Genomic DNA, 6,042 nt, shown 5'->3' on the forward strand with positions numbered 1-6,042 from the left:
CCTTCCCCTGTCCCTTCTCCCCTCTCCCTCTTTCCCCTGTCCCTTCTCCCCTCTCCCCCTTTCCCCTGTACCTTCTCCCTTCTCGACTCTCCCTCCCTCCCCTGTCCCTTCTCCCCTCTCCCTCTTTCCCCTGTCCCTTCTCCCCTCTCCCTCTTTCCCCTGTCCCTTCTCCCTTCTCCACTCTCCCTCCCTCCCCTGTCCCTTCTCCCCTCTCCCTCTTTCCCCTCTCTTCTCCCCTCTCCCCCTTTTTCCTGTCCCTTCTCCCCTCTCCCTCTTTCCCCTGTCCCTTCTCCCCTCTCCCCCTTTTCCCTGTCCCTTCTCCCCTCTCCCTCTTTCCATGTCCCTTCTCCCCTCTCCCTCTTTCCCCTCTCTTGTCCCCTCTCCCCCTTTTCCCTGTCCCTTCTCACCTCTTCCTCTTTTCCCTGTCCCTTCTCCCCTCTCCCTCTTTTCCCTGTTCCTTCTCCCCTCTCCCCCTTCCCCTGTCCCTTCTCCCCTGGATCTCTCCCTCTTTTCCCTGTCCCTTCTCCCCTCTCCCCCTTTTCCCTGTACCTTCTCCCTTCTCCACTCTCCCTCCCTCCCCTGTCCCTTCTCCCCTCTCCCTCTTTCCCCTGTCCCTTCTCCCCTCTCCCTCTTTCCCCTGTCCCTTCTCCCCTCTCCCTCTTTCCCCTTCTCCCTTCTCCCCTCTCCCTCTTTTCCCTATCCCTTCTCCCCTCTCCCTCTTTCCCTGTCCCTTCTCCCCTCTCCCCCTTTCCCTGTCCCTTCTCCCCTCTCCCTCTTTCCCCTGTCCCTTCTCCCTTCTCCCTGTTTTCCCTGTCCCTTCTCACCTCTCCCCCCTTCCCCTGTCCCTTCTCCCCCTTCCCCTGTCCCTTCTCCCCTCTCCCTCTTTCCCCTGTCCCTTCTCCCCTCTCCCCCTTTCCCCTGTACCTTCTCCCTTCTCCACTCTCCCTCCCTCCCCTGTCCCTTCTCCCCTCTCCCTCTTTCCCCTGTCCCTTCTCCCCTCTCCCTCTTTCCCCTGTCCCTTCTCCCTTCTCCCCTCTCCATCTTTCCCCTGTCCCTTCTCCCCTCTCCCTCTTTCCCCTGTCCCTTCTCCCCTCTCCCTCTTTCCCCTGTCACTTCTCCCCTCTCCCTCTTTCCCCTGTCTCTTCTCCCCTCTCCCCCTTCCCCTGTACCTTCTCCCCTCTCCTCCTTTCCCCTGTACCTTCTCCCCTCTCCTCCTTTCCCCTGTCCCTTCTCCCCTCTCCCCCTTCCCCTGTCCCTTCTCCCCTCTCCCCCTTCCCCTGTCCCTTCTCCCCTCTCCCCCTTTCCCCTGTCCCTTCTCCCCTCTCCCTCTTTCCCCTGTCCTTTCTCCCCTCTCCCTCTTTTCCCTGTCCCTTCTCCATTCTCCCCTCTCCCTCTTTCCCTGTCCCTTCTCCCCTCTCCCTCTTTTCCCTGTCCCTTCTCCCCTCTCCCTCTTTCCCCTGTCCCTTCTCCCCTGCCTCTCCCTCTTTCCCTGTCACTTCTCCCCTCTCCCTCTTTCCCTGTCCCTTCTCCCCTCTCCCTCTTTCCCCTGTCCCTTCTCCCCTCTCCCTCTTTTCCCTGTCCCTTCTCCCCTCTCCCTCTTTCCCCTGTCCCTTCTCCCATTTCCCTCTTTTCCCTGTCCCTTCTCCCCTCTCCCTCTTTCCCTGTCCCTTCTCCCCTCTCCCTCTTTCCCTGTCCTTTCTCCCCTCTCCCTCTTTTCCCTGTCCCTTCTCTCCTGGAACTCTCCCTCTTTTCCCTGTCCCTTCTCCCCTCTCCCTCTTTCCCTGTCCCTTCTCCCCTGGACCTCTCCCCCTTTCCCCTGTCCCTTCTCCCCTCTCCCTCTTTCCCCTCTCTTCTCCCCTCTCCCCCTTTTTCCTGTCCCTTCTCCCCTCTCCCTCTTTCCCCTGTCCCTTCTCCCCTCTCCCCCTTTTCCCTGTCCCTTCTCCCCTCTCCCTCTTTCCATGTCCCTTCTCCCCTCTCCCTCTTTCCCCTCTCTTGTCCCCTCTCCCCCTTTTCCCTGTCCCTTCTCACCTCTTCCTCTTTTCCCTGTCCCTTCTCCCCTCTCCCTCTTTTCCCTGTTCCTTCTCCCCTCTCCCCCTTCCCCTGTCCCTTCTCCCCTGGATCTCTCCCTCTTTTCCCTGTCCCTTCTCCCCTCTCCCCCTTTTCCCTGTACCTTCTCCCTTCTCCACTCTCCCTCCCTCCCCTGTCCCTTCTCCCCTCTCCCTCTTTCCCCTGTCCCTTCTCCCCTCTCCCTCTTTCCCCTGTCCCTTCTCCCTTCTCCCCTCTCCCTCTTTCCCTCTCCCTTCTCCCCTCTCCCTCTTTTCCCTATCCCTTCTCCCCTCTCCCTCTTTCCCTGTCCCTTCTCCCCTCTCCCCCTTTCCCTATCCCTTCTCCCCTCTCCCTCTTTCCCCTGTCCCTTCTCCCTTCTCCCTGTTTTCCCTGTCCCTTCTCACCTCTCCCCCCTTCCCCTGTCCCTTCTCCCCCTTCCCCTGTCCCTTCTCCCCTCTCCCTCTTTCCCCTGTCCCTTCTCCCCTCTCCCCCTTTCCCCTGTACCTTCTCCCTTCTCGACTCTCCCTCCCTCCCCTGTCCCTTCTCCCCTCTCCCTCTTTCCCCTGTCCCTTCTCCCCTCTCCCTCTTTCCCCTGTCCCTTCTCCCTTCTCCACTCTCCCTCCCTCCCCTGTCCCTTCTCCCCTCTCCCTCTTTCCCCTGTCCCTTCTCCCCTCTCCCTCTTTCCCCTGTCCCTTCTCCCTTCTCCCCTCTCCATCTTTCCCCTGTCCCTTCTCCCCTCTCCCTCTTTCCCCTGTCCCTTCTCCCCTCTCCCTCTTTCCCCTGTCCCTTCTCCCCTCTCCCTCTTTCCCCTTCTCCCTTCTCCCCTCTCCCTCTTTTCCCTATCCCTTCTCCCCTCTCCCTCTTTCCCTGTCCCTTCTCCCCTCTCCCCCTTCCCCTGTCCCTTCTCCCCTCTCCCTCTTTCCCCTGTCCCTTCTCCCTTCTCCCTGTTTTCCCTGTCCCTTCTCACCTCTCCCCCCTTCCCCTGTCCCTTCTCCCCCTTCCCCTGTCCCTTCTCCCCTCTCCATCTTTCCCCTGTCCCTTCTCCCCTCTCCCCCTGTCCCCTGTACCTTCTCCCTTCTCCACTCTCCCTCCCTCCCCTGTCCCTTCTCCCCTCTCCCTCTTTCCCCTGTCCCTTCTCCCCTCTCCCTCTTTCCCCTGTCCCTTCTCCCTTCTCCCCTCTCCATCTTTCCCCTGTCCCTTCTCCCCTCTCCCTCTTTCCCCTGTCCCTTCTCCCCTCTCCCTCTTTCCCCTGTCACTTCTCCCCTCTCCCTCTTTCCCCTGTCTCTTCTCCCCTCTCCCCCTTCCCCTGTACCTTCTCCCCTCTCCTCCTTTCCCCTGTACCTTCTCCCCTCTCCTCCTTTCCCCTGTCCCTTCTCCCCTCTCCCCCTTCCCCTGTCCCTTCTCCCCTCTCCCCCTTCCCCTGTCCCTTCTCCCCTCTCCCTCTTTCCCCTGTCCCTTCTCCCCTCTCCCTCTTTCCCCTGTCCTTTCTCCCCTCTCCCTCTTTTCCCTGTCCCTTCTCCCTTCTCCCCTCTCCCTCTTTCCCTGTCCCTTCTCCCCTCTCCCTCTTTTCCCTGTCCCTTCTCCCCTCTCCCTCTTTCCCCTGTCCCTTCTCCCCTGCCTCTCCCTCTTTCCCTGTCACTTCTCCCCTCTCCCTCTTTCCCTGTCCCTTCTCCCCTCTCCCTCTTTCCCCTGTCCCTTCTCCCCTCTCCCTCTTTCCCTGTCCCTTCTCCCCTCTCCCTCTTTCCCTGTCCCTTCTCCCCTCTCCCTCTTTCCCCTGTCCCTTCTCCCATTTCCCTCTTTTCCCTGTCCCTTCTCCCCTCTCCCTCTTTCCCTGTCCCTTCTCCCCTCTCCCTCTTTCCCTGTCCTTTCTCCCCTCTCCCTCTTTTCCCTGTCCCTTCTCTCCTGGACCTCTCCCTCTTTTCCCTGTCCCTTCTCCCCTCTCCCTCTTTCCCTGTCCCTTCTCCCCTGGACCTCTCCCCCTTTCCCCTGTCCCTTCTCCCCTCTCCCTCTTTCCCCTCTCTTCTCCCCTCTCCCCCTTTTTCCTGTCCCTTTTCCCCTCTCCCTCTTTCCCCTGTCCCTTCTCCCCTCTCCCCCTTTTCCCTGTCCCTTCTCCCTCTCCCTCTTTCCATGTCCCTTCTCCCCTCTCCCTCTTTCCCCTCTCTTGTCCCCTCTCCCCCTTTTCCCTGTCCCTTCTCACCTCTTCCTCATTTCCCTGTCCCTTCTCCCCTCTCCCTCTTTTCCCTGTTCCTTCTCCCCTCTCCCCCTTCCCCTGTCCATTCTCCCCTGGATCTCTCCCTCTTTTCCCTGTCCCTTCTCCCCTCTCCCCCTTTCCCCTGTACCTTCTCCCTTCTCCACTCTCCCTCCCTCCCCTGTCCCTTCTCCCCTCTCCCTCTTTCCCCTGTCCCTTCTCCCCTCTCCCTCTTTCCCCTGTCCCTTCTCCCTTCTCCCCTATCCATCTTTCCCCTGTCCCTTCTCCCCTCTCCCTCTTTCCCCTGTCCCTTCTCCCCTCTCCCTCTTTCCCCTGTCCCTTCTCCCCTCTCCCTCTTTCCCCTTCTCCCTTCTCCCCTCTCCCTCTTTTCCCTATCCCTTCTCCCCTCTCCCTCTTTCCCTGTCCCTTCTCCCCTCTCCCCCTTCCCCTGTCCCTTCTCCCCTCTCCCTCTTTCCCTGTCCCTTCTCCCCTCTCCCCCTTCCCCTGTCCCTTCTCCCTTCTCCCTGTTTTCCCTGTCCCTTCTCACCTCTCCCCCCTTCCCCTGTCCCTTCTCCCCCTTCCCCTGTCCCTTCTCCCCTCTCCCTCTTTCCCCTGTCCCTTCTCCCCTCTCCCCCTTTCCCTTGTACCTTCTCCCTTCTCCACTCTCCCTCCCTCCCCTGTCCCTTCTCCCCTCTCCCTCTTTCCCCTGTCCCTTCTCCCCTCTCCCTCTTTCCCCTGTCCCTTCTCCCTTCTCCCCTCTCCATCTTTCCCCTGTCCCTTCTCCCCTCTCCCTCTTTCCCCTGTCCCTTCTCCCCTCTCCCTCTTTCCCCTGTCACTTCTCCCCTCTCCCTCTTTCCCCTGTCTCTTCTCCCCTCTCCCCCTTCCCCTGTACCTTCTCCCCTCTCCTCCTTTCCCCTGTACCTTCTCCCCTCTCCTCCTTTCCCCTGTCCCTTCTCCCCTCTCCCCCTCTCCCCTGTCCCTTCTCCCCTCTCCCCCTTCCCCTGTCCCTTCTCCCCTCTCCCTCTTTCCCCTGTCCCTTCTCCCCTCTCCCTCTTTCCCCTGTCCTTTCTCCCCTCTCCCTCTTTTCCCTGTCCCTTCTCCCTTCTCCCCTCTCCCTCTTTCCCTGTCCCTTCTCCCCTCTCCATCTTTTCCCTGTCCCTTCTCCCCTCTCCCTCTTTCCCCTGTCCCTTCTCCCCTGCCTCTCCCTCTTTCCCTGTCACTTCTCCCCTCTCCCTCTTTCCCTGTCCCTTCTCCCCTCTCCCTCTTTCCCCTGTCCCTTCTCCCCTCTCCCTCTTTTCCCTGTCCCTTCTCCCCTCTCCCTCTTTCCCTGTCCCTTCTCCCCTCTCCCTCTTTCCCCTGTCCCTTCTCCCATTTCCCTCTTTTCCCTGTCCCTTCTCCCCTCTCCCTCTTTCCCTGTCCCTTCTCCCCTCTCCCTCTTTCCCTGTCCTTTCTCCCCTCTCCCTCTTTTCCCTGTCCCTTCTCTCCTGGACCTCTCCCTCTTTTCCCTGTCCCTTCTCCCCTCTCCCTCTTTCCCTGTCCCTTCTCCCCTGGACCTCTCCCCCTTTCCCCTGTCCCTTCTCCCCTCTCCCTCTTTCCCCTCTCTTCTCCCCTCTCCCCTTTTTCCTGTCCCTTCTCCCCTCTCCCTCTTTCCCCTGTCCCTTCTCCCCTCTCCCCCTTTTCCCTGTCCCTTCTCCCCTCTCCCTCTTTCCATGTCCCTTCTCCCCTCTCCCTCTTTCCCCTCTCTTGTCCCCTCTCCCCCTTTTCCCTGTCCCTTCTCACCTCTTCCTCTTTTCCCTGTCCCTTCTCCC

The sequence above is a fragment of the Salvelinus fontinalis genome, chromosome 40 (assembly GCF_029448725.1).
Source record: "Salvelinus fontinalis isolate EN_2023a chromosome 40, ASM2944872v1, whole genome shotgun sequence".
Taxonomy (NCBI): domain Eukaryota; kingdom Metazoa; phylum Chordata; class Actinopteri; order Salmoniformes; family Salmonidae; genus Salvelinus; species Salvelinus fontinalis.